The sequence below is a fragment of the Schistocerca nitens genome, chromosome 12 (genome assembly GCF_023898315.1).
Source record: "Schistocerca nitens isolate TAMUIC-IGC-003100 chromosome 12, iqSchNite1.1, whole genome shotgun sequence".
Lineage (NCBI taxonomy): Eukaryota > Metazoa > Arthropoda > Insecta > Orthoptera > Acrididae > Schistocerca > Schistocerca nitens.
Genome location: NC_064625.1, coordinates 2,799,167 through 2,823,961, shown reverse-complemented (window position 1 = coordinate 2,823,961; position 24,795 = coordinate 2,799,167). Strand labels below are relative to the sequence as shown.

The 24,795-nt window shown below is 44.9% G+C and overlaps 1 non-coding gene across 1 annotated transcript; it reads right to left on the bottom strand.

Moving 5' to 3' along the window:
* Nucleotides 1-12,291: 12,291 nt before the first annotated feature.
* Trnaa-cgc (transfer RNA alanine (anticodon CGC)) lies at nt 12,292-12,364 on the bottom strand. The gene has a single exon. It is a non-coding gene; the product is annotated as a tRNA-Ala (tRNA).
* Between the last annotated feature and the right edge of the window lie 12,431 nt (nt 12,365-24,795).

Below are 24,795 nucleotides of genomic sequence, written 5' to 3'. Positions count from 1 at the left end.
TCTGACAGACATAGGTAAACCGAGTCCTCCACCAAAGAACAGAGAACTGTCAAATGACATCCTAGCATCTGACAGACATAGGTAAACCGAGTCCTCCACCAAAGAACAGAGAACTGTCAAATGACATCCTAGCATCTGACAGACATAGGTAAACCGAGTCCTCCACCAAAGAACAGAGAACTGTCAAATGACATCCTAGCGTCTGACAGACATAGGTAAACCGAGTCCTCCACCGAAGAACAGAGAACTGTCAAATGACATCCTAGCATCTGACAGACATAGGTAAACCGAGTCCTCCACCAAAGAACAGAGAACTGTCAAATGACATCCTAGCATCTGACAGACATAGGTAAACCGAGTCCTCCACCAAAGAACAGAGAACTGTCAAATGACATCCTAGCGTCTGACAGACATAGGTAAACCGAGTCCACCACCAAAGAACAGAGAACTGTCAAATGACATCCTAGCGTCTGACAGACATAGGTAAACCGAGTCCTCCACCAAAGAACAGAGAACTGTCAAATGACATCCTACCGTCTGACAGACATAGGTAAACCGAGTCCTCCACCAGAGAACTGTCAAATGACATCCTAGCATCTGACAGACATAGGTAAACCGAGTCCTCCACCAAAGAACAGAGAACTGTCAAATGACATCCTAGCATCTGACAGACATAGGTAAACCGAGTCCTCCACCGAAGAACAGAGAACTGTCAAATGGCATCCTAGCATCTGACAGACATAGGTAAACCGAGTCCTCCACCAAAGAACAGAGAACTGTCAAATGACATCCTAGCATCTGACAGACATAGGTAAACCGAGTCCTCTACCAAAGAACAGAGAACTGTCAAATGACATCCTAGCGTCTGACAGACATAGGTAAACCGAGTCCTCCACCAAAGAACAGAGAACTGTCAAATGACATCCTAGCGTCTGACAGACATAGCTAATCCGAGTCCTCCACCAAAGAACAGAGAACTGTCAAATGATATCCTAGTGTCTGACAGACATAGGTAAACCGAGTCCTCCACCAAAGAACAGAGAACTGTCAAATGACATCCTAGCGTCTGACAGCATAGGTAAACCGAGTCCTCCACCAAAGAACAGAGAACTGTCAAATGACATCCTAGCGTCTGACAGACATAGGTAAACAGAGTCCTCCACCAAAGAACAGAGAACTGTCAAATGACATCCTAGCGTCTGACAGACATAGGTAAACCGAGTCCTCCACCAAAGAACAGAGAACTGTCAAATGACGTCCTAGCGTCTGACAGACATAGGTTAACCGAGTCCTCCACCAGAGATCTGTAAAATGACATCCTAGCGTCTGACAGACATAGGTAAACCGAGTCCTCCTCCAAAGAACAGAGAACTGTCAAATGACATCCTAGCGTCTGACAGACATAGGTAAACCGAGTCCTCCACCAAAGAACAGAGAACTGTCAAATGACATCCTAGCATCTGACAGACATAGGTAAACCGAGTCCTCCACCAAAGAACAGAGAACTGTCAAATGACATCCTAGCATCTGACAGACATAGGTAAACCGAGTCCTCCACCAAAGAACAGAGAACTGTCAAATGACATCCTAGCATCTGACAGACATAGGTAAACCGAGTCCTCCACCAAAGAACAGAGAACTGTCAAATGACATCCTAGCATCTGACAGACATAGGTAAACCGAGTCCTCCACCAAAGAACAGAGAACTGTCAAATGACATCCTAGCGTCTGACAGACATAGGTAAACCGAGTCCTCCACCGAAGAACAGAGAACTGTCAAATGACATCCTAGCATCTGACAGACATAGGTAAACCGAGTCCTCCACCAAAGAACAGAGAACTGTCAAATGACATCCTAGCATCTGACAGACATAGGTAAACCGAGTCCTCCACCAAAGAACAGAGAACTGTCAAATGACATCCTAGCATCTGACAGACATAGGTAAACCGAGTCCTCCACCAAAGAACAGAGAACTGTCAAATGACATCCTAGCGTCTGACAGACATAGGTAAACCGAGTCCACCACCAAAGAACAGAGAACTGTCAAATGACATCCTAGCGTCTGACAGACATAGGTAAACCGAGTCCTCCACCAAAGAACAGAGAACTGTCAAATGACATCCTACCGTCTGACAGACATAGGTAAACCGAGTCCTCCACCAGAGAACTGTCAAATGACATCCTAGCATCTGACAGACATAGGTAAACCGAGTCCTCCACCAAAGAACAGAGAACTGTCAAATGACATCCTAGCATCTGACAGACATAGGTAAACCGAGTCCTCCACCGAAGAACAGAGAACTGTCAAATGGCATCCTAGCATCTGACAGACATAGGTAAACCGAGTCCTCCACCAAAGAACAGAGAACTGTCAAATGACATCCTAGCATCTGACAGACATAGGTAAACCGAGTCCTCTACCAAAGAACAGAGAACTGTCAAATGACATCCTAGCGTCTGACAGACATAGGTAAACCGAGTCCTCCACCAAAGAACAGAGAACTGTCAAATGACATCCTAGCGTCTGACAGACATATGTAAACCGAGTCCTCCACCAAAGAACAGAGAACTGTCAAATGACATCCTAGCGTCTGACAGACATAGGTAAACCGAGTCCTCCACCAAGGAACAGAGAACTGTCAAATGACATCCTAGCGTCTGACAGACATAGCTAATCCGAGTCCTCCACCAAAGAACAGAGAACTGTCAAATGATATCCTAGTGTCTGACAGACATAGGTAAACCGAGTCCTCCACCAAAGAACAGAGAACTGTCAAATGACATCCTAGCGTCTGACAGCATAGGTAAACCGAGTCCTCCACCAAAGAACAGAGAACTGTCAAATGACATCCTAGCGTCTGACAGACATAGGTAAACAGAGTCCTCCACCAAAGAACAGAGAACTGTCAAATGACATCCTAGCGTCTGACAGACATAGGTAAACCGAGTCCTCCACCAAAGAACAGAGAACTGTCACATGACATCCTAGCGTCTGACAGACATAGGTTAACCGAGTCCTCCACCAGAGATCTGTAAAATGACATCCTAGCGTCTGACAGACATAGGTAAACCGAGTCCTCCTCCAAAGAACAGAGAACTGTCAAATGACATCCTAGCGTCTGACAGACATAGGTAAACCGAGTCCTCCACCAAAGAACAGAGAACTGTCAAATGACATCCTAGCGTCTGACAGACATAGGTAAACCGAGTCCTCCACCAAAGAACAGAGAACTGTCAAATGACATCCTAGCGTCTGAGAGACATAGGTAAACCGAGTCCTCCACCAAAGAACAGAGAACTGTCAAATGACATCCTAGCGTCTGACAGACATAGGTAAACCGAGTCCTCCACCAGAGAACAGAGAACTGTCAAATGACATCCTAGCGTCTGACAGACATAGGTAAACCGAGTCCTCCACCAAAGAACAGAGAACTGTCAAATGACATCCTACCGTCTGACAGACATAGGTAAACCGAGTCCTCCACCAGAGAACTGTCAAATGACATCCTAGCATCTGACAGACATAGGTAAACCGAGTCCTCCACCAAAGAACAGAGAACTGTCAAATGACATCCTAGCGTCTGACAGACATAGGTAAACCGAGTCCTCCACCAAGGAACAGAGAACTGTCAAATGACAGCATAGGTAAACCGAGTCCTCCACCAAAGAACAGAGAACTGTCAAATGACATCCTAGCGTCTGACAGACATAGGTAAACAGAGTCCTCCACCAAAGAACAGAGAACTGTCAAATGACATCCTAGCGTCTGACAGACATAGGTAAACCGAGTCCTCCACCAAAGAACAGAGAACTGTCAAATGACGTCCTAGCGTCTGACAGACATAGGTTAACCGAGTCCTCCACCAGAGATCTGTAAAATGACATCCTAGCGTCTGACAGACATAGGTAAACCGAGTCCTCCTCCAAAGAACAGAGAACTGTCAAATGACATCCTAGCGTCTGACAGACATAGGTAAACCGAGTCCTCCACCAAAGAACAGAGAACTGTCAAATGACATCCTAGCGTCTGACAGACATAGGTAAACCGAGTCCTCCACCAAAGAACAGAGAACTGTCAAATGACATCCTAGCGTCTGACAGACATAGGTAAACCGAGTCCTCCACCAAAGAACAGAGAACTGTCAAATGACATCCTAGCGTCTGACAGACATAGGTAAACCGAGTCCTCCACCAAAGAACAGAGAACTGTCAAATGACATCCTAGCGTCTGACAGCATAGGTAAACCGAGTCCTCCACCAAAGAACAGAGAACTGTCAAATGACATCCTAGCATCTGACAGACATAGGTAAACCGAGTCCTCCACCAAGGAACAGAGAACTGTCAAATGACATCCTAGCGTCTGACAGCATAGGTAAACCGAGTCCTCCACCAAAGAACAGAGAACTGTCAAATGACATCCTAGCATCTGACAGACATAGGTAAACCGAGTCCTCCACCAGAGAACTGTCAAATGACATCCTAGCGTCTGACAGACATAGGTAAACCGAGTCCTCCACCAAAGAACAGAGAACTGTCAAATGACATCCTAGCGTCTGACAGCATAGGTAAACCGAGTCCTCCACCAAAGAACAGAGAACTGTCAAATGACATCCTAGCATCTGACAGACATAGGTAATCCTAGTCCTCCACCGAAGACCGGCACGCCAGCGTGTTTCGGTTGTGGATGCCCTCGACACGTCGTATGCTACTGCAGAAAAAGATGGAAAGTTTTTGACAACTACTACACCACCTCACATTATCCATCACGATGAGTCCATTTAAACTGGTCAACTTCTGACAGTTACAATTTATCTACGGTGCAAAGCGTGTAGTCTGGACGAGTTCGCTCCCCGACACGCCGTGGGTGTTCCCGATCACTGCAAAGAGATAGCAGTCGCTCACTCAGCTGGCGACTCCAGGAAAATGGGGTGTGGCGACCGCCTGTGGACGTGAGGCAGCGGATGACAGCCACCGTCGACGGCCCACCCGCCTGGCTGCCGATCGACGTTTGGGTTGCGGGACGATCAACTGCGCAGTTATGGCGCCCGTACAAATTCCAAATCTTAGCTCAGTCCAATCTCGCCACTTTCACAAATGACAATGTAATGATGAGGACAACACAAACACCCAGTCATCTCGAGGCAGGTGAAAATCCCTGACCGTGCCGGGGATCGAACCCGGGACCCCGTGCTCGTGAAGCGAAAACGCGACCGCGAGACCACGAGCTGCTGACGGTCGAATCGAGGGCTTCCTTTTCTTTAATGTCAGATGTTACCGTGTTCAGCTAAGGAATGTTCCACAATGCAAAAGTGTATGTCCACCTGACAGGAATCTGCATTGCTAGAAAAACTATCAGTGACAGAAGACAGCGCTCTGAATTCGCTGTCTTAACAGAATGTAGTCATAATAATACTCTCGGATGGGACTTCTTGCAGGCACAAAAAGTAGTCATAGACTGTAGAAGATCAGACCACCAGACTGATGAAGCCATTCCAACGAGCACACACAGTAGAGAATGCTCTGCGGGGTTGTTTGCCATCAGTGACGTTATTACACCATTGTCAACAAGACGAATTCCAGTCGTCAATCGAAATGCTCAGTTGAACTGTGAAGCTATTGTCAATTACAAAAAGCTTCTCTGCGTTACACAGAAAATCTACATGCTGGCGACGGTTGTACGTACTGTAGGTGCTCGAGAAGAGTTTTGGATCGATAACAGACACGAGTGGCCAAAACTCGTCCCTAAAGGTATGTGCATACGTGTACGTAAAGCAGTTCGGGAAGGGCAGTTCGGTGGCAGTGACGAATTGTTCCTCGTTACCAATAAAGACAATGCAATACAGGAAGCTACTACCGAACTGCCAATACAACCTCGCCTCACCGCGGAACGAAGTGGGTGAGTGAAGGAATGAGGTGGGTGACTGATAGCTATTCTGTATAAATTTCCAGGTGCTTTCAGATTTGGACTGGAGATACCATGTGGCTCTTCATAAAAAACCTTCTCGACAGTCGAGATTATCTACCAGTCGGTCAGTGATCGTATAAAATGTCGCCAGGTGAATGGTGGACAATTTGGGAAGGAGTGGAGAAGACGCTGCAAGAGGATGACATTGAACTTTCTGAGTCACTGATCCTCTGATGTAGTCCTTTCGAAGAAGAAGAGTGGCACATAGTGTTTTTGTGTCAACCTCTGACGACTGAACAGAATCACGAAGAAAGATTATCCATTGGCAAACACTGATTGACACCCTAGACTGTTTGAAAGGAGCAAAGTATTTCTCAACTATTGGACATGCATATAGGCTACTGGCAACTCACGGTTGAGGAAGGTGACTGAGAAAAAGACTTCATAATTTCTGATGGCCTCCACGAGTTCAAAGTTATGGCTTTCGAACTACGTAACACTCTAGCCACCTACCGATGTACGATGGTCGATAGCTTGTGCTGCCCCCGAGAAAAATTAGCTCATGTTTTATCAGCACAAGATGTACGTAGCCGAAAAATACGCAAAGTAGTTGGATAATAAATATATAAATTTTATTTGTTAAAAGGAATTCTGTCATATGTTATAGAGCGCACAACAAAGTGGTGGACTTGGCTGCTGATCGCGGTACAACAGCGACCTGGCGTCTAAAGAAAAAAGAATACAGAAGGCCAAAGGAGAGTTAATCATTTAAAACAACAATGATGTAAAAGAATAAGAATTTTAGTAGTAGGCCTGAAGTAGACAGAGTTCGTCGTTTGTTCATGGTTAGGACACTAGTTCGGCGTTTGACGCTTAATTAATATTATATCTTGCAGTAGGAGAATTTATGATCTATCGATCATCGATATGTAAAGAAAGGAAAATTAGCAAGATAATATTGGATTCTATCCTGACTGGAAAGTTTGAAATCTGTCATCACTTACGTAAGGCTCATGTTTTCCTTTAATTCTGAAGAAGACAAGTCTGTTTTCACTTAAGGTGAGTGAACAGCCATATGAAGTTCGTTGTAAAAAAGGGAATAATTCTCGGTCGGAGATTGTTCTTATGTTGATTGAAATGGGAAGTTTTGAAGCTAGATGCTTCCAAATGGTTTATAAAGTAAGGACTGAGAGCTGTCCTAGAAAGTTAAACAGAGGTTCAGTGTAGTATCTGAAGTTAATTTCAGAATAAATTTTGTTTAGGTTGAAAAGTGACGCAGGTGATTTTGGTTGAATTTTCGTTGTCTTCGGGGTAGTAGTTCTATATTGTAAAATATATGAGAAAGTGACGACAAGCGTAAGTGAAGCCTCTGTCGTATATTGATTTATTTTGATGATAGGTGTCGGTATATGTATGGTATATTTGTTGGTGGTTGTGACCACTAAGCCCTGTGGAGAGTGTAAATGATTGTGTGATTAAATCCTGGTCATTTCACCTCAAGAATTTATACTATTGTAATAGTTGTTCTACCCATTTCATACTGAAATAAGCAATTGCGAGTTCAATAACTGTGAGCACTTACGGTGATGACATTACTATTGGATAGTAAGTAAAGTGAACAATTACTGGACATACTAAAAAAAGTTCTTATTCTATATTGCTGGATAAAGATATTTTAAAACGGGTTAGTAACCGCGAATGTCCAACGCCTGAAGAGGTTGAGTCTTGTACATTATTTCATACAGGGACAAAAGTGGCGGTGGAACTTAGTGATTTGTTTTTCTTTATTTTTGATTAATTATTCAATACCGAAAATAGGGATTTTTTAAAAATCTTTTCCAGCAAAAGATTACATAACAACTGAAATTGTTGAAACATAAAAGACTGAAATATTGTGTGTCCTCAAGGAGAATAAACTAACGTTGATCGTTAAATTAAAATCAAAGTTCCACTGGTGTCCGAACTTCTTGTGTAGTTAGTTAATACCACTTATATTCTTGTGTCAATGTCTCTGAGCATTTTAAATGCAGAAATAATAATACAAATACTGAAGAGAAATATTTAGTAACGTTTTTCTCTAAAGTGAACAGAAAAGTATAAGATTGAATTTTGACAGTTATGATATAAAGTTTAAGCTGTCAGAGACTTTAACTGCCTCTGGTAGGAAAGATATATTTTATGACATCGAAACAATACGCAAACAATAGTCATTAGTCTATCAGATCGGCTGAGTGCAAATAGGCGTTTTGTGTCGTTAATTTTCTTTAACGTTGATTTAACATTCTGATGGAAATAACGATTTCTTTTAGTATCTAAAGAAATACCTTTTTATATTAATCCTTTTCAAGTACAGGGCACTAACATAGGATTGTTTTTTTGTAAGCAAACATGAATTACAGATTGCAAGACTCGGGTACGTAATATTTTGTGCGTCTATGCGCTGACAGTCCTACTAGTATCTATATTGGCATTTATTTGAGTGGAAGTTAAAAGTAGGGCAGTAATTTGTGATTTGCCGACTTGGAATTACAACATTGTGAGTTTTTATTTGGGTGTTGAATTGAGGCGGAGCTGGACATCTACTGAAAAGAAAAAAACTATTTATCCAATGTGTCGGTGTCAGATTGATTTTGTTGCATATAACGTACGCGTACAGGTTGCCTACTCTTTTCAACTCTAACGACCTAAATAAAAATGTGGTGTTACATTACTGAAGGAAGTCGTTACCAAAGTATAGGCCCAACGAAGATACATTAGTTTAGAGAATCCATCTCTAAAGATTCTCTACAGTGTACTCAGAAGTTTTCTTATATATTGTGGATTGATTTACGATATTGATCTTGAGAGATCACAACTGTACATCAATATATTTTAACACCGCCAATTGTTTCCACTGATTCCACAACTAAGAAGGTAGATTGTATTATGTTGTGATTGACAATTACACTATTCTTTGAAAATATGTTTGATACGCTAGCCGGGTAGTGTCATCAATTTATGGTGTTATACCCTGTCAGTATCTTTTCTTGATATCTTCACCGGAATCTTCAGATACGTCAGTCAGCCAACCACAGCTCGGAAGTGGTGTGCTGTTTTCATCAGAATTGATGATGTACTTCGAAGTGATTATCTATTGCCATTCTCTTTGAGGTCTTATGTTGAACAGTAGCCGGTAATAATGTTTCTTCAGGGGTAGCAGTTCAAGCTTAAATGAATGCTGTGTCTTCACTGTCTGGATGACACTCTTGGTTTTTTTATGACATTAGGAAAGCATTTAAGCCACACAACAACCGCAGGCGTCTAAGAAAGTGCCTACTCGCAATCCGAGAAATAAAAATCTTGTGGCTTCTAGTGAAAAACAATGGAGTGCATCCTGATGCAGAGAAAATGAATTTTCCGACTCCTCGGCAAATTCGGGTTCCGAGTAGTTTTTGTCAGAATGTGCACGTAATACTGGTGATTCACAAAGGAATTCTGTTCTGAGATAGATCCCTTGCAAGAAATGCTGCAGGGAGGTGCCAAATTTTCCTGAAATGAGGTGTAACAAAGATATTTCCTCTTCCTCACACCATCTCCAGTCCTAGCAGCGAATGCCGAAACAGGACTTATACACCGACACTAGCAGTTTTGGGATAGGTGAAGTACTAGTGAAAATTCGGGAAGGTGCTAAAAAGGTGATAGCTTATGTTTCCGGAGTACTCTCCAAGTCTGAGAAAGAGAGCCTCGGAGTTCTCTGGGGCATCGACAAGTTTTGGCCACCTTTATTTGACAAACCATTGACCACCGTGACTCAACACCAATCTCCGTGCCGGCCGACACGGGCACTAGAGCTTCAGAGTACGACGCCACTGCGGTACACAGACACGAGGACGCCCACTGCGTTTCGAGAAATTCTTTCACAGAATACTGTAGCGTGGATCGAATCTCAGTGATAGCCGCATCAAATGACTGCTGCCGAACAGAGGGAGATGCTGCGCCGGTGACAGCTGTCGAAGTCTTAAAGCAGTAGGAATGGAGCATCGTATAAGAGGTTCTGCAGTCCAGTGGGGTGGAAATAATTGTACATCGTCCCACTTAACGTATGGCCAGCTAGCACGAAGTATTTCCACCGTGTTCCAACATCCAGTCACTTTTAGGAACGTCAGTAGAAGTGGTGGAGGGAATTCGAACTGTCGATAGACACTTATTCGGAAGAAAGTGCAGGTGACACGAAGTCACACTCGAGGTTTACGGTATCGTCGATATTTCAATAATTCACACTAATTATTTATGTTAATGCTTCAGCAGACAAAATCATTATGAGGTTAGCTTCCATTTTAACGTTTCAGTACTGTCGATATAACAATTCTCGATACGTGTGAACGATGCCCATCCAAAGCACACTTGTATCCACTTTCCTCCTGCAAAGTCACAGAAATGGCCGTTCCGTGTGCCAAACTCGCATCCTCCCCCGAAGTGGCTCTCCACGTGTGTGAAACCGAAACACAATAACTGTACATTTATAGTGAGTGTATTATTTTATGTTATTATTTTTTTATTAAATAAATGACTTTATTTCCTCGCATCGTTCACTGTTAAGAAGATATACCGGGTGGGTACAAATAAATTGACAGAGTTCCGAGTGCTGTCGTTCGGGTTGTACGCACTGCTGGGACCCTGAAACGTCCTCAGTACGTTCGTAGATCAGTGTGCTCTTGGAGTATGCAAAAGCATTAACAGTTCCTCTTTCTGCCACCAGGTGAAAATATGGTACCGTAAGCAGTCAGGATGTGACGTGGCTGAAGGGAAAGGGGAGGAACGATCGAGTACAGGGTAACGGTGGTTCTGGCACAGTTATTACGATACGGTTACATCATCTGTCGAATATTGTCTCCCGATTCAGCAACACGCTGCATCTGTTGCACAGCACGATCGACTGTTGCTCGCGGCATTACCAGTGTGAGCGGACTGTTATTTGACTGTATGCTATCCTTCAGAGTCTGGATGTATCTCCGACAGACACAATCTTTCAGATATCCCCGTAACCGGAAGTCACAGGGATTTAGGTCAGAGGATCTGGAAAGCTACACATCTCGAAATTGCCGAGAGACGGTGCGGTAATTACTGACGGTTTCTCGTAGCAGATCTCTCACCTGGCAACCGAGTTGTGTTGCCCTACCTCACACGAAAATAGTGGTCGTCAGAGTCGCATTCTTCCGACACTGGAATCACACGCTTCACGAGGAGATCCTTATAAAACGGAGACACAACTGTACACCTAACAGGCACGCAAGGTGTCATCTCCTCAGAGAATGACAGACCGAGAATGGAGGACCTTGTGAAACCACACTACACAGTCAAACAAACTGAGGGCAGTGGATCTTCCTGCGCAACATCTGGCAGAGTAAAACACCATTTGCAAAAGTTCTGCGCTTTCTCGGCACTGTGCACAGTAAAATGTGCCCCGTACATCCGCAGAATATTCTCTGGCCAAATGTCATCCATTTCCGTGTGTGACAAAAAAATGAAGGACAAACTTAGGGCACTGTAGCCTATCTCGGGGCTTCATTTGGTGCACATTGTGAATCTTTTAGAGATACCTGTAAAATGCACCAGAAAATATTTCGAACTGTCGACAGCCGGAGAGAGAATCTGCCGACACAGCTCGAGCACTGGCTGTAGGATGTGAGGCACGTGCTGAACAGCCTGCTACAGCTGCAGCAACTTCTCCGACAAATGCCACACGTACGGGCCACTTCCCTCTGCCACAGATTCACCTGTGTTTTCAAATCTATTGCTAATATCCTTTAGACCATTTATTGACACGAGGCCTCTTCACAGCTGTTTCTGTCAGCGATATTCCCACAATGTGGCACTGCTTTCGCTTTCATTCTCGTAAACATCTTTACCGACAGAGCACGGTATTTCTTCTCGACGGCCCGTGCGTTTCGTACAGAAAATTTCAACCTTTTTAACCATTCACACCGACAGTCACTTCAGGAAAAAAACAGACACGTGTCGCTAGGCGGCAGACGACGTAGCGATATCAAAACGGGTAACATTTTACAGTCTGGGTGCTACAGTGCCATATTTTCACCTAATGGCAGAAAGTTGTCTTTTTTTCAGCATTCTCGGTGAGCGCACTGATTAACGAATATACCTAGGATGTTTCAGCAACCTGTGATGTACACAGCCCGTGCTGCACCACTCGGAACAGAGTCAGTTTAATTATAATCACCTGGTAGGTGGTGGTGGTTAGTGTTTAACGTCCCGTCGACAACGGGGTCATTAGAGACGGAGCGCAAGCTCGGGTTAGGGAAGGAAATCGGCCGTGCCCTTTCAAAGGAACCATCCCGGCATTTGCCTGAAACGATTTAGGGAAATCACGGAAAACCTAAATCAGGATGGCCGGAGACGGGATTGAACCGTCGTCCTCCCGAATGCGAGTCCAGTGTGCTAACCACTGCACCACCTCGCTCGGTAATCACCTGGTACTTCGCTCCCCTGGAGTGGTGTCAATCACTACAGCTAATCAGAAACTTTAGTCCCACAGAGGCTTTAGCTGCCTCATTTGAGCTCAGATCGTCCAGAGCCGCATCACTGTACGTATATCATTTGTTTCTTCCACACCAAACTCTATGTCTGCTTTCATAACAGAAGAGTGCTGTCTTTCCTTCCACACCAAAAAGTCATTCCCACACAGTGCAATCGCCCACCTGCAGGAACAAGTAGTCCCTCACCCAGAACACTGGAGCTCACACGCACATCATTACCCCGATCCCACACCCCTCCAAACGAGAGGTGACACACCATTTCCACTCGCTTCGCTAATCATCTGCCCACCCCTAGGAATTGGCAGCATAAAAGCACCCCACCACCACCACCACCACCACCACCACCCAGTCCGGAACAGCTTACGACTATCCTTTGCAGGGCTTCGAAGATTTGTCGTCGTGCGCAGAAATGGGAGGCATCTTACAATACTTCCCACCCCTACCGAAGTGGTATTCCAGTGCCCGTTCAATCTACGACACGTCCCAGTCTATCCACATCCACCCGTGACCTCTACTTTCTGTGGAAGACCCAGGTGCAGGACCTGTCCGATGAAACCACTCGGTGCCTCTCCCTCCAGTCTTATCCTCTCTCGTCACCGGCGAGGCCACCTCGAAAGTGGTCGTGCCGAGCTCTGCCGCATTTTACACGGGCGAGGCAGGCGACGGGCCGTCTACTCGTACGAGTGGCCCGTACCGTCCGAAATGTCCTCCACTCCCGACACCGGCTGCTCGCGTAAGGTCGGAGTTGTCTTCACAGTACGTCCCCCGGTCACTCGATCCTCCCGGCCTCACCCTCTCCTAGCCCCCCGCCACACACTTACCTCCCGCCTGCTCCGTGACACTTCGCTCGTCCTGCACCACACCGCCTTCCCTGCAATCTCCCTTTCCCTCTGTCCTGTCTGTTCCTCTCAACCCACATCATCGCGCACCGTGCACAACTCCCCCTTCCCTCTTAGAACGAGCTCATAGGTGCCAGCCACACTGTCGGAGCACGCGCCACCCTCCACCGACCCCCCCCCCACCGGCTCACCACCTTGTAGTGGTTAATAAAAAAAAAAAGAAAATGAGAAGAAAAGAAAAGTAAAAGGTTGAAAATGTGGAAGAAATCGTAAGTGAAAATGTTTTTTTTTTTAAATCGTTAATGACCGTGAAAAAAAAGGGAAAGAATGAAAAGCAAATCGGACTTCGTATTACAGAAAAGCTATTGTTGGGGTGGTCCTTGTGGCGTTTTTGAGCAAAAGTTAAACCAATTTCCACTACAAAAAGTATTGAAAAAGAACAGAGAATAGCAAAATGTAACTGACAGGGGGAAATGACGTAGATAAGAGTTCATCCTTTACCAGGTAAACTTGTCTTCTTTCGTGCGGCGTCCAGGTCTTCAAAATCTCTTTCATTTCTGCGTGAAAAGTCTGCTCCGAAATCTTGCAATCGTCCAGGAATCACTAATTTATACCAATTAAAATCATCTTGATACTGTATGCAATTTAATTTACTTTGCTACTTCCATCCTCGAAATTTCTTAATAACTTCCACAATATGTCTACACATTAAAATCAGATCAAGAGTAGCTAATAAGTTTTTTTTTAACGTCTTCATCAGATCACGTCTGCCTTAAGCTTCGGCTATCAAGAGACAATAAGAAACGAATAGAAAAAAAAGAGAGTTACAATTTTAGTAGTTTCTCTGCCGTCGAGCGCTCATACCGCTGCGACGGGATGTTTTTTTATCTGAGGGAACGAGTGTAGCGCCGTGAAATTCAAAGTCCCGCTACAACCTCGTTTCTCCTCCCCTCACCCACTCTACCCCCTCACACTAGTCAAGTTGCAGTGCCAGTACAAGGTAGCCAGCTGAGACACTGGAGCAGCGTACAAGCGTGTGTGTGTGTGTGTGTGTGTGTGTGTGTGTGTGTGTGTGTGTGTGTGTGTGTGTGTGCGCGCGCGCGCATGAACTATTTAAGTGCCTCAACTATTCAGAGTTGCTACCTTTACTCCTTTTCTGATCTTTTGCCAAATTTCATAAAACATAATTTGAATGAAGAGGAGTATATTGATAAAAAGACAATTAATAATTCGAGAGAATAACAAACAAAATGTAGCATGCCATCGAGTTATGATATTTCGGAAAGTTACATTGTAGAAATAATAAGCAGCTCCAAATAATTTGCTTCTGTTCACAGAGACATTAATAATCTAGGGTGTCCCTTTAAAACACATGGGGGGAGTCGGGGGGGGGGGGGACTAGAGTAGATATGATGATAAAAATCCATCATATGTTACAGCATCTCAAAGAATTATTTCATAATTGTCAGTGCACCTTTACAGATGAACCACTTGCAGTACGAAGAATACAGAGTCTGTATTAAATTTCTTGCCACATTCTTCGTAGTGTGTTCTGTAGGAACATTGTCCATTGCATACCACGGCCCTACGAGAAGCAATCCGACGGGTGACGTCGGGGGAACGTGACGGCCAGGCGACGGGTCCTCGACATCTGAGCCGGTGACTCGAGATTTCGTATCCGGGAACTCGAGAGCAGCTGGCGACCGGTGGCGTAGAGCTCCGTCTCGTCGAGAGACGGTGGGGGGTCGCGAGTCTCGTATCTGAGGACGTACGAACTGCTCCGACGTGTCCAGATACAGACACTCGCTCACCTGTCGTCTGCAAAGGAGAACGGTCCGACAATCCTGTCGTGCGTCACACGTTCAGTTCGGGGCTACCGCCAACACATTCGACAGTAGCGTGTCCAAAATCTGAACGCTGTGCCAATCGCTTCTCCCCGATACGTGACAAGTTGCCTCATCTGAGAATAAACATCTTTTGAGAAAGCTGGCATTCACGTCAATACACTGCGGCATACCTTTAGTAAACTGTTGCCGGCACGATTTGTCGTTTGGCATCAGAAGTCGCAGAGTTTGCGTGGCGATGTACTACACAATGTAGTGTTGCTCGGGGCAAATTAAGCTGCCCAGATGCCTGCCGAATTGACTTACAAGATTTTCTGGGAAACACTCGTTCGGTGTACTCTACTGCCTCTTTCGAAACACCACGACGTGCACCGTCAGACTGTTGCAGAAGACTTCCAGTGAACAGAAACTCACAATACCTTCCCCTAACTGTCTTCGCGTCAGGTGAATCACATCTGTACAAGCCGTGACAAATAACGATTCGATTGCTGAAGAAAATTTACTTATTGTGGTTCAGAAGGTGGGACATGTGTGTCGAGCTCGGGGTTTCCCCATACGTGCACATTAACTGTCCCCATACGTGCACATTAACTGAATGGCAAAGGGGACTGTGTTGCCACCAGACGTGGCATTTGGCCACGCTCGGCATTCTGAATGTTTTCTCTGTGCGGCCTCCACAAGAGAAGACGGCTGTGACAGTGCGTGAAAACGTTAGTAGAAGAGTCTGCAGTGAACAGTGACTGATTCCTGCTACAGTATTTGGAGTACACTTGTCAAGCAGACAGAGAAGAATTTTCAACACTCGGCAGTACACGAAAAAGAAGAAGTAGTCAACGATACGAGGTATAACTAACCACGTGCCAGTTTGGAGAGGGAGGGAGGGGGTGAGGCAGAGGGAGATGGGAAGAGAGAGAGAGAGAGAGAGAGAGAGAGAGAGAGAGAGATATTTTCAAGTCAAGATGCAGGTAGTGACAAAAAGGTATTTTGACGTTAGCAGCCCACTCTCCATTACCCGACAAAACTGGCACGGAGATATTCGGCAAATATTTCAGGGCCTCCAAGCCTTCTCAGACCATAGGAGTTAATGATCTTAAATACTATAGAAATTTTTCCAATCCATATGTGGCACGAATCAGCAAACCAGTGTTTAATAGTATTAGCTGAAAACAGTCTCGGTTGCAATTTTAGTTTTTTTATTTATCAACTACGTTTTTCACCTTATTTAGGCATGTCCAGGCTGATCTCAATTTGGTATTTCTTAGGACAATTCTTTAGACAGTGTAGTTAAAAGGCACCGTCGTTTACATCGCCTTCGTTAACCTCGGTAAATACTGTCTAGACGGACATTAGTGGCTCCGAGACCTGCACAGTGCGTACACGTTCACAGGAGCCCGAAGATACGTAAATAAGGTGAAACGCAGAGTTGATAAAAAAACTAAAACTGCAACCGAGACTGTTTTCATCTAATACGATGGTAAATACTGATTCTTCATTTGTTCATTGAATGAACCGCATTTGAATAGATACAAAATTAGTATGTAAAATGATAACAATAACAATAATAATAGCTACTAAAAGAGACACACCGAACATTCGGTGGCAGACCTTTGCAGCATATTGGAATGTCAGCGTCAACTGTCAACAGCTTATGAATCGTTGAATCTTGTATTCTTGCAGCTGATGAAGTTACCTATTACATGACAGAACTCATTTTAGAAGAAAGTTTGTGCTCCGTTGATAACAGTGCTGGACGATTAAGTTTCAATTGGCTTAAAGTCGATCTTAAATGGTTTTTGATTAATGCCAATTTATTAAATCCTCACACCTGAACAATAGTCACTAGTAGGGCCACAAAAATCTCGAGTGCAATGCAAAGTTGAATCTCAGTTTATAAATTCTATTTGGTTTCTGTTGTCTTAATGAAATCTGGAAAAGTAGCTTCACTCGCTGACTTACACATATATACTTCTCGATAAGATTATCACTCGTATCGACAGGATAAGTTCCAATTAATTTCTTAATTGTATCGCCATCATCCAATGTTGTATTTATATCGGAGAATAGATTCAAATGTTGCTCGTTTCATCAGACCCGGAACCGATCTGAGAAACAATCTAGTCTATGATTACGACAAAAACCTCATTTTGAAACTGCTGTTCTTCAGTTCCGTGTGGGAATGAGCAGGTGCTCTACTGCACAGTCAGATTCGTCAAAGAAAAGCTTCTTTTTTGCAAAAAGTGCCTCAGTTCTGATCTCAGTACCCATTTTTTTGGCTGTGCTTAAGAATTCAGGCCAAAGAGCTCTTACATCCTTGTTTATTGTGGCTGTAAGAGCTTTAATATTTTTCAGTTCAATATTTGACTGGAGACTCAAATTTATTTCATTTATATGGTCTAAAATGTCTCTCCAAACATTCGAGATAATCAGTATTTCAAACTTAGAGAAATAACTGATCAGTCCATTTAGTTCTGCTATCCCATCACGAGACAAAATGCACTGACATTGTGTGTATTTTAAAGCTTCTATTACATCTGATAACTTTTCTGCCTCAATTTTCACACCCCCATCCCGTTACAGGCAGCCCACAATGAGATCGACCACCAGTGTATTTTAATAACTTTTCCCACCTCTCTGAGCTTGCACTGAAGAAATTGTGCAGCTGATTCAGACACGTGAGGAATTTACCTACTATTACATTATGTGTTGCAGCACATAATCCTACTAGGGTGAGAGTACAAGCTGCTAAAGGAGAAAATGTTGCCAGAGTATAGAAATGTGTCTGATTTTTTCCTGCACACATTTTATTTTCACAGCCATAATTGAGTCATTATCAAAGCACCGACCACAACAGTGCTGTAACTCAATTTCGTGCTTGTTAAATATACCTCTGATAAATGCATCACCTGTCTTTTCTGCAAATGAAAGTATTTCAGAAACCTCTCATGAATTTCCCATTTATTTTCCTTAATGTAAAAAAACTATACTTAAAAAATACTAAAAAACAGAGCTTCTTGTCTTTTTAAAATATTTTCTTTACTATTTTACTCTCACACAAAGATTAAACCTCACACTGTTATGCAAGATAAATGGTGAACTCTCTTTCGTGCTTATCTTGACAGCTTTCAACATTGATAGTACATTCTGTTAAAAAGGGGTCACATTTAGCCAGCGACTCAATTAAACCTGAGAAGTCAACATTATCTGTCTTTGATGTTTCATGAGGCTAAAAGATGGTAATATCTAGAAATCTTTTTAAGAGCTTACGTAAAAAAAGTCTCTTTCTTTCTACTAAAGTTTCTAGATCGTGGAATGTACACTGCTACATACTAGGCTTTGACCGTAACACCTCCATGCTAAATAATTATTTTTATGCAGCAGTTCTTGTGATCAGCAAGGGGTCTTTGTGCAGTCATATCCTTCATCCAGTTTAGCTATCCTATATGTAATAGGCTTTTTGGGATCATTCTGAAATTTCTGAAATAATAAGCACGGCCAATAGAAGAGTTTTTTTTTGTTTGTCACTTCACACTAAGGTCTGTCTGTGGGAGTGAAGGGACCAGACTACAAGGGCCATCGGTGCCCCCTTCACACTAAGAAATCTCTTTTCTCTTCAGATTTGTTGTTGGAGCATTTGGCAAATTTTCTACTTTGTTTCTTTACAAAGTGTTGAACTGTTCAAAAGTCAATATCTGAAATGCCCTTTCTAACAATTCTGACTTAAGCACATTTATTAAAAGGATATGGCAATTGCCCAGGATCTCTTTGATTCCATCAGAATCAGACTTTTGTTCAGTTACCTTTCATTTGTCAAGTGGCAAAATACCTACATCAGATGCAGTTAGTTTATATTTTTGCTCAGAACAAGTTTCTGCTTCTGCTCACATTAAAGGATTACTAACAATCAACGCTGAATTCTCTCAGGCAAACAGTAACCTATTTGTTTTTTATTTTCTCTAGCTCTTTCACAGATTTTTCATTGCATTTACATTTTTCTAGTGTTTACCCACAGAATTCACAAAGATACCTCTTCAAGGACTTTGACATTTTAACTAAGTCTTCAAAATACATTTATTTGCTAATGAAATTCATCAGAAATAATCCATCACAATTTAAGAATTGTGATGTTCATACCTACAACACTCGAGGAAAAATGATCTCTATTACCAATTACTAAAGCTGTCAGTGACTCAGAAAGGAGTTCAATATATAGCAAAAAAAATCTCTGATCATTTACCCAATAACATAAAATATACGATAGGTGGCAAAGCAAGTTTTAAATCTAACTTAAAACTATTTTTCCTGGACAACTCCTCCTACTCCATTGACGAATTTCTACTTAAAAAATGACAGTCACTAAAACAAAATGGAAATCTCATTTTTACGAGTAGGACAAAAAAAATAATGTTTCATTAATTTGTGAACACTAATCATGTGTACATATTCTGTAAACTGATTAATTCCACACCATTTTGATAAAAGAATCATTCAGATGATCTACGGAACACGTAACTAACCATTCCGAAGGGTTCTGTGAACCAGATTTATGTGCATAGCGCGACAGTAAATAAACTGGGAAAGCGGCAAGTTAGGGGAATCACGGATAATGTATATCTGGAATTTTTCCCGAATTGTGTCACCAGTATGTTTAAACTGCATCAAACGATATTTAACATAACCGAATCGCACGACCTCCCCCTGACCCAGTCCCGGCTATCGGCAGGCCTGTGTTCAGAGCAATGGAGTCACCCAAATTAAATAATCTGGAATAAATAAATGCCAAAGTAAAATAATTCTAACTAAATAATATGTTTAAGAAATTCACCAAGAATGTGGAATCTTGAAGAAGCCAATTACTTCTGGTAAAAAGTGATTTCAAGAGGGGAGACATTAAAGAGTTCAGCAAGTTACTGCACAGAACAGGTGCTTCAAGTGACTTGTATATGCTGGCTATCTCAGCACACTGTTTAGTCAGTGTCGTTTTACTTCCACGTTTTCTCATTACAGTGTCCCATCGCACGAGGTCCAATACGAATCGGTACTTGTACATTTTAAGAGTCAAGCTTCTCCTCTCTTCCACCTTCTTGTGCAGTTTCTCACTCACAATGACCACTTTTTTCCTTTCATAACATATCTAAAATTAGGTGACGAAAGTCACAGGATGCCTCGGACTTCCTGCCGGCTGGCACAGTTCGGCAACTCGACGCCGCACAGACTCGAGTCGTCGGAAGTTTCCTGCGGAAATCCTGAGCCGGGCTGTCTCCACAGTGTGGTGGTTAATAAAAAATAAAAAGAGATGAAAAGAAAAGGTTAAAAATGTGGGAAGAACTCGTGAATAAAAAGGGGTTTTTTAAATCGTTAATGACAGTGAAAAGGGGAAAGAATGAAATGCAAGTCGGACTTCGTATTACAGTAAAGTTGTCGGACTTCGTGATTCGGAAAAGCTATCGTTGGGGTGGTACTTGTGGCGTTTCTGAGCAAAAGTCAAACCAATTTCCACTACAAAAATTATTTGAAAGAGAACAGAGAATAACAAAATGTGATTAACAGGGGGAAATGGCGTAGATAAGAGTTCATTCTTTACCACGTTAACACGTCTTCTCTCGTGCTGCGTCCAGGTCTTGTTCTCCAAAAATAGCGGGGCGAAATTCAAAGTCCCGCTACAACAGCCGTCCACAATTGCAAAAATGTTGCCAGTGCAGGATTTTACGCAGGAGCTCACCTCTCGATTGCGCCCCACAAATGTTCGACGGGATTTTCGTATAGGGCAATATCGGTCACCGAACGATTCACTCCAATTGTCCAGAGTGTTTTTCAAACCGATCGCAAACAATTTTAGTCCTGTGACTTTTTTTTTTTTTTTTGGTGGGGTTTAAGGGTGCTCAACTACAGATGTCATTAGCGCCCAGTCACTGTTGTTAGAGCAAATGGAATCTAGTAAAACTCAAGGGGAGGGGGGGACACCAGAAAGACCTGACAAAGATGTAGATAAAATAATTAAAAAGGTTAGATGTCTTTGGACAAGCCAGTCAAAGTTATAAAACGCAGAACACGAGCAGCTACTCGAGCGTCATCAGCTAAAATATCCGGTAAAGTAGATGGCAGGGACAGGACAACACGAGATTGACTAAAGCGGGGACACGACAATAAAACATGGCGCACTGTTAATGCCTGACCACAAGGGCACTGCGGGGCTGGGTCACCGGAGGGCAGGTAGCGGTGGCTAAACCGGCAATGCCCAATCCGCAACCTGGTCAGAAGGACCTCCTCTCGCCGAGATGGTCGGGAAGAGGTTGTCCAAGCAGTTGGGAGCGGTTTTACTGCCCGGAGCTTGTTTCCTTGGAGGGATGACCAAGCATCCCACCACAACGACACAAGCCTCTTACAAACAACCCCACGAACGTCAGATGACGGGACACAATGGGAGGCTGGCCGAGGCAGGAGGACTGCAGTCTTGGCTGCAGCATCCGCAGCCTCATTCCCGGGCACTCCTACATGTCCGGGAACCCACAGAAAGCTGACAGGAGAACGATTATCAGCGAAAGAATGGAGGGACTGCTGTATCCGTTGAACCAAGGGATGGACTGGATAGGGAGCTCCGAGGCTCTGAAGAGCACTGAGTGAGTCAGAGCAGAGTACATACGATGAATGGCGGTGGCGGCGGGCATACTGAATGGCCTAATGGAGAGCAAAATGCTCGGCCGTAAAGCTGGAACATTGGTCGAGGAGCCGGTATTTAAAGGTGGCGGCCCCGACGACAAAGGCACAGCCGACACCATCGTCAGTTTTGGAGCCATCGGTGTAAATAAAGGTGTGACCGGCAAGTCGATCACGAAGTTCGACAAACCGTGAGCAATACACTGCAGCCGGAGTACCCTCCTTCGGGAGTGAGCTGAGGTCGAGATAAATACACTCCTGGAAATTGAAATAAGAACACCGTGAATTCATTGTCCCAGGAAGGGGAAACTTTATTGACACATTCCTGGGGTCAGATACATCACATGATCACACTGACAGAACCACAGGCACATAGACACAGGCAACAGAGCATGCACAATGTCGGCACTAGTACAGTGTATATCCACCTTTCGCAGCAATGCAGGCTGCTATTCTCCCATGGAGACGATCGTAGAGATGCTGGATGTAGTCCTGTGGAACGGCTTGCCATGCCATTTCCACCTGGCGCCTCAGTTGGACCAGCGTTCGTGCTGGACGTGCAGACCGCGTGAGACGACGCTTCATCCAGTCCCAAACATGCTCAATGGGGGACAGATCCGGAGATGTTGCTGGCCAGGGTAGTTGACTTACACCTTCTAGAGCACGTTGGGTGGCACAGGATACATGCGGACGTGCATTGTCCTGTGGAACAGCAAGTTCCCTTGCCGGTCTAGGAATGGTAGAACGATGGGTTCGATGACAGTTTGGATGTACCGTGCACTATTCAGTGTCCCCTCGACGATCACCAGTGGTGTACGGCCAGTGTAGGAGATCGCTCCCCACACCATGATGCCGGGTGTTGGCCCTGTGTGCCTCGGTCGTATGCAGTCCTGATTGTGGCGCTCACCTGCACGGCGCCAAACACGCATACGACCATCATTGGCACCAAGGCAGAAGCGACTCTCATCGCTGAAGACGACACGTCTCCATTCGTCCCTCCATTCACGCCTGTCGCGACACCACTGGAGGCGGGCTGCACGATGTTGGGGCGTGAGCGGAAGACGGCCTAACGGTGTGCGGGACCATAGCCCAGCTTCATGGAGACGGTTGCGAATGGTCCTCGCCGATACCCCAGGAGCAACAGTGTCCCTAATTTGCTGGGAAGTGGCGGTGCGGTCCCCTACGGCACTGCGTAGGATCCTACGGTCTTGGCGTGCATCCGTGCATCGCTGCGGTCCGGTCCCAGGTCGACGGGCACGTGCACCTTCCGCCGACCACTGGCGACAACATCGATGTACTGTGGAGACCTCACGCCCCACGTGTTGAGCAATTCGGCGGTACGTCCACCCGGCCTCCCGCATGCCCACTATATGCCCTCGCTCAAAGTCCGTCAACTGCACATACGGTTCACGTCCACACTGTCGCGGCATGCTACCAGTGTTAAAGACTGCGATGGAGCTCCGTATGCCACGGCAAACTGGCTGACACTGACGGCGGCGGTGCACAAATGCTGCGCAGCTAGCGCCATTCGACGGCCAACACCGCGGTTCCTGGTGTGTCCGCTGTGCCGTGCATGTGATCATTGCTTGTACAGCCCTCTCGCAGTGTCCGAAGCAAGTATGGTGGGTCTGACACACCGGTGTCAATGTGTTCTTTTTTCCATTTCCAGGAGTGTATGAACCGGAGCCTGGAGCCAAGGTGGTGTCGGGCTCTCACCCTCTCTGAAGGTGGTAGGGAGGGCAAAATCCAATTGTCGAAGCAGGCGACGGAAGCGGACTCCGGGGGGCAGCAGGGCAGACACATACAACCCGTACTGACGGTCGAGAGAATCGGCAAAGAAGGACTGGTAAGAGGGGTGGTCGGGCATAGACAACAGCCGGCAGGCATACCGACACAGCAGTACGTCGCGCCGGTAGGTCAATGGTAATTCGGCAGCTTCAGCATAAAGACTCTCGACAGGACTAGTGTAGAAGGCTCCGGTCGCAAGACGTAACCCCCGATGGTGGATGGAGTTGAGACGGCGTAAGAGGGATGGCCGAGCAGACGAGTAGACGAAGCTCCCATAATCCAGCTTCGATCGGACTATGGACCGATACAAGCGAAGCAGGACAGTGCAATCCGCTCCCCAAGATGAACCACTAAGAACTCTGAGGACATTAAGGGAACGTGTACAACGGGCCGCCAAATAAGAGACATGCGGAGACCAACACAGTTTCCTGTACAACGTGAGCCCTAGAAACTTAGTTGTTTCCACGAATGGGAGAACAACGGGACCGAGATGTAAGGATGGCGGAAGGAACGCTTTATATCGCCAAAAGTTGATACAAACCGTCTTCTCTTCAGAGAACCAGAAGCCATTTGCCACGCTCCATGAGTATAGGCTGTCTAGACAACGCTGAAGGCAGCGCTCCAGGAGGCACGTTCTCTGGGCACTGCAGTAGATCGCGAAGTCATCGACAAAGAGAGAGCCTGAGACATTAGGTGGAATGCAATCCATAATTGGATTGATCGCGATGGCAAAAAGGGCTACGCTCAAGACGGAGCCCTGAGGCACTCGGTTCTCCTGGAGGAAGACGTCGGACAATACGGAACCCACACGTACCCTAAACTTTCGATCCGTTAAAAAGGAATCAATAAAAAGGGGCAGGCGACCGCGTAGGTCCCACCTGTGCATAGTGCGGAGGATACCTCCTCTCCTACAGGTATCATAAGCCTTCTCCAAATCGAAGAACACGGCTACCGTTTGGCGCCTTCGCAAAAAGTTGTTCATGATGAATGTCGACAAGGTCACAAGATTGTCAACAGCGGAGCGGCGACGAAAGCCGCATTGGACACTGGTAAGTAGCCGTCGAGATTCAAGAATCCAAACTAACCGAGCATGAACCATGCGCTCCATCAACTTACAGACACAGCTTGTAAGAGAAATGGGGCAGTAACTAGAAGGAAGGTGTCTATCCTTCCCGGGTTTGGGTATAGGAACAACGGCGGCGTCACGCCAACGCATGGGGACCTGACCTT